General features: G+C 36.3%; 1 pseudogene; it reads right to left on the reverse strand.

The window, feature by feature from the left end:
* Window positions 1-408: 408 nt before the first annotated feature.
* Window positions 409-1,271, reverse strand: LOC119368749 (annotated as a pseudogene).
* Window positions 1,272-4,634: the final 3,363 nt, after the last annotated feature.

Below are 4,634 nucleotides of genomic sequence, written 5' to 3' on the forward strand. Positions count from 1 at the left end.
GTCAGCATGTTTACTTGCTTATGATGGTTCCTTCAATACATTTGTGAGCTCTTGTTGATGTTAGTCAATGCACATGTCAAGAGGGTTATGACTTGTGTTGGACATGTGCTGACATACAGGGGTAATGGACATGGAGTTCATACCCCTCACGTCGTGCGAGTTCCATCAAATGCATCGAGCTAGACTTTTGTATTAAATTGATGATAATTATGTTCACCTATAATTTGATTCGACTCACATTGATTGTGTTAAATTGTAACAATAAGAAGATATTTATCGCAAACACTTGTAAGTCTGTGCGATTACAAGTTGTAAAGTACAATGATGTTTTTGTCTAATGTCTTTATTTCTAAATTTGTTTTCCCGTGGAAACGCACGGGCATTCAGCTAGTATATGTAGATTCGGAATTATCCGTTGCTACGTTGTTCCCAAGGTCTAGCAAAATCGAAATAGCGAAATTCTTGGGTCATCTCAATGGGTTTAGAAACCACACGTTTCTCTGGATCATTATAGCGTACTTCCACATATCCACTCAGAAGAAAGTCTTTTCGTAATGGATGACCCTCGAAACCATAATCTGTTGATATACGGCGTAAATCCGGATGATTGATGGAAGAAACACCAGACATATCCCATACTTCTCGCTCCCACGGCCGGCTGATGGAAATAGACCGACTACTGGAGATATTCGTGTTACTTCGTCTGCACTTGTTTGTACACAAATGCGTGAGTTATACCGAGTACTCAGTAAATTATGGACAACTTCAAATCTTCGTTTTCGAGAGGGATGATCCACTCCGCAAATATCGATCGAAACTTGAACCCTTGTATAGGTATGCCATTTTAGAAAGCACAACAATGGAAATGGGAAGTCAGTATTGGTATAAGATATATTCCCATGTTCCGATCTTTTCATTTTATGTACCCATTTTTTGCGTAAAATCTCCCAACTATATTGGAAAATGGATTGGTTATCCATAAATGAAAATAAAGAAACTTTTATTTTTGTTCCGCTTCTTGCTCTAAGAAGAAAGACTTGTCGGAAATCGCCGGTTGGGTTGGTCTGACCAAAAAAGGCATGGGAGTGGAGAGGTAGAAATGAAAGACTGGCTACCAATAAAGATCCAAAACTGCACACACACTTTATATAGTTATGTATCCAGGATCGGTTGCATGCTCTAGTGTTGAATCGGGAATAGAACCCAGGATGCTTGGTTACAATTTCGAATCCGCTAAACCATCGCTCGGGGAAAAGTATTATACAGAGCATTAGTACTTATTCTGATCCTTTCCTTATATTTAGATTCTAGTAGTTTATTCCAGTCGTATTCGTATCCTTACTGCGGTTTAGTAAGGGTAACAAATAAAAGTATGCAGGTTCTATTTTATTGTTCCGATACTTATGATGATAGGATTGAGAATGAGAAATCTTTGCAAAATGCACGTATTATTAATGAGTTCTGGAACGATTACTACGCTAAGTTGTTGGATATTGACAAAACGAAAAAGACTTCTAATGTTGATACGTATCAGGATGATGTTAGAAAGTTGTTGATTAATGAAAAGAAGAATCAAAATGGTGTGTTTTCCGATACTGAATTAATAGATTTACAGAATCAAATTGCAAATTCCATAGCAAAGTTCGATGAGGATAATCAATTTAAAGTAACTCCTAACATATAGTAAAGTTCTTGATTAATAAAGATCAGCCTAACGCTAAGCAATATCTAAAGGGTTGCCTACCAAGTAGCTTACCTATGCTTAACATGTTTGGTATCTATACGCTTGAGGCTATCATGATTCATGTACTAGGCTTGGTATTCAACACTCTTCAGGAATCATCCGCAGTTAAGGCAGCTAGATTTATAGATCAACTTAATTCAACTGTACGAGAACAAGCAAGGTTTCTACAATACAAAGCACAGGTAGTGGTAAGGTGGAAGCAGTACTCACTAGTAAGGTAGAATCAGTTAAGGATATTGTTCAGCCCAAAGGTGCTAGCAAAAAAGAGAAAAAGAAAAAAAAAATCAGTGTCATTATGATATCGGGAAATACTTGCTCCAATTCATGATTGAAAGAAATGTTCTACATATATCAACAGATAGGGGAGTAACAAAATAAGATCCCCTTGAAAACGGATCGGCTTGGCCCATTCCCCATCTGGGGAAGAAAGAGTACCTAGATCTGCATCTACTAAGTATGCCCTGAAATTCATGTTACACTAGTGCAGAACCGGGCTCTAGCGCCGGTTCGTAAGGGCCTTTAGTGCCGGTTCCGCAACCGGCCCTAAAGAGTGGGGACTAAAGGTCCCCCCTTTAGTACCGATTCATCATGAACCGGCGCTAAAGTGCCACCACGTGGCACGAGCCAGGCCCGGGTGCGTGTAGGACATTAGTAGCGGTTGGTAACACCATCCAGTACTAAATGTTTGGGGGTGTTTTGGTTTTATTTTTTATTTTTCCTTTAATTTTGTGTTTTCAATTTAATTTAGTGATTGTTTTACATTATAATGAGTTGTTATATCATTAGGTGAAAGTACCGCAGATTAGTTTCGACTGGATGCATGTGGATCCTAGCTAAGTGATCAAGTATATGCTAATTAGGTGATCAAGTATAATATGGATATGGCATATACTTGATCACTTAGTTAGGATCCATCCAGCTGAAACTAATCTGCGGTTTCTTTCATAAATGATATAATAACTCATCATCATCATCATATTATTATGAAAACTCTTGCATCATATCATCAACAACTGTATACTAGCTAGCTAAAAAACATCAAAGTCGTCATTACAACTATTTAATCATCATAGTCATTACTGCTATCTAATTACCACCAACACTAGCTTAAAGAAGAAACATTCACTTGTACTAGAAGCAAAGATATCATCGAGTTCAACGTGGCCATGATATTATAAGCGTTCATAACACCACAAAAGCAAATTACTCTTTGAGATTAAGTTCAGGACGAAGAACACGGACATGAAAGGACAAGTACTAAGAGCAGCATGAACTAGCTAAATCACTCCTGCTAGCTACTCTCTCTCTGGTAAAATAGCATAGAACATGTATAGCTCTCCTAATTCATCATACTGGAGCATGCAGATGAACCTATCTCGTAATCGTGGGCTGCGCTTCTCATTGCTGCCCCCTAGTACTTCTCTGGGATCGTTAACAATTTTGCTCCAATCTTTCACTATTAAGCATTCATCGCTTTTAGAAATCCTGAATGCACTCATGTGCAATGTAGGATATCTTGGCCTTAAACTAACCATTGACATGTGACCTTTAGTCTCGATCCACTGAGGCACAACTATCATCGGGAGTCCCTGTTGAAGAATATCATATAGTAATTAATATACTTAGCAATAAAAGTTTAGCAAAAAATAATGTATGCAAAAGATGCACTGAGGACAAACAGTAAAAATCTTACCATCTTTCCTAAATAGATGTGACCGTAGTTTAATACGATCACTATTGGTCGCACGTTTTGAGTACTAACATTTCTAAGTGCAGAAAGAAAATTTATCTTGACAGTATGAAGATCCTCAAGCCATGAAACATAATGACTTATCTCCTCGCAGTTTAGTTCAGCTCTAGGACAGTAGTAGGTCTTGTCTACCAAGCGCCGAACATGTTTGCTTGAATGGAAATAAGTTGTCAATAGAAATTAGTTGTCAACTATTTTTGAATAAACAATATCAAAAACATTAATATGGTTGAGAAACTCACATAATGGTAGAACTGGAGGCGTCTGCACATCGACTCAGATGTCTCTATTACCTTCAATATCATCTTTCGGACGAATATCAAAGGTGATAACCATATCAGGCTCAAATGCATAAGCCTTTCTAGTGCTTGCCAAGTTTTGCATTCAAAATAGGTGTACGTGTCTACACTGTATATTTTAACGTTGAAAGTATAACCATGCTCGGTTTTCAGGTAAACTCTCTTTACCTCCATACTTTCCATAGCACTGAAACCTATCTTATCCAAGACAAAAATTCTTGCATGGCAGGGGATGCGCTAGTAGAATAGTGAAAATTTAAAATTATAAGTTGAAGCAAATGAAGCATATATAAATCATGCTTAATTACGAAAAAAGACTTGTCATCATGACTTACTGTATCCACTTCGAAGATCTCATCCAGCTTGATGTTGAATGCCTATCATCAACAAGGAAATTTCTGTCGCATAGGCCGCGCTGGTCTTCACAGTATTCGCACATAATGAAATCTTTTTCGTCGTCAGACGACATTTCCTATGTTCATATAGGTGAAATATTAAACACTTACTAGTTCTATTAATTCAACTAATTCAACTACTTCTATTAATTCAACTAGTTCTATTAATTCAACTAGTTCTATTAATTCAACTAATTCAACTAAGATTTTACTAAAAATATACTTGTTCTATTAATTTTCTTACTAAAATAAAGGAGCTAGTTCTATATAGTAATATTTTAATTAGATCAACAAATCTCAAATACCTAAATTTCTTACTAAAAATAAACTAGTTCTATTAATTTAACTAATTCAACTAAGAATTAACTAAAAACAAACTAGTTCTATTAATTTACTTACTAATATATATAAAGTAGCTATATATAGTAATATTTTAATTAGATCAT

Source organism: Triticum dicoccoides, chromosome 2B (genome assembly GCF_002162155.2).
Source record: "Triticum dicoccoides isolate Atlit2015 ecotype Zavitan chromosome 2B, WEW_v2.0, whole genome shotgun sequence".
Lineage (NCBI taxonomy): Eukaryota > Viridiplantae > Streptophyta > Magnoliopsida > Poales > Poaceae > Triticum > Triticum dicoccoides.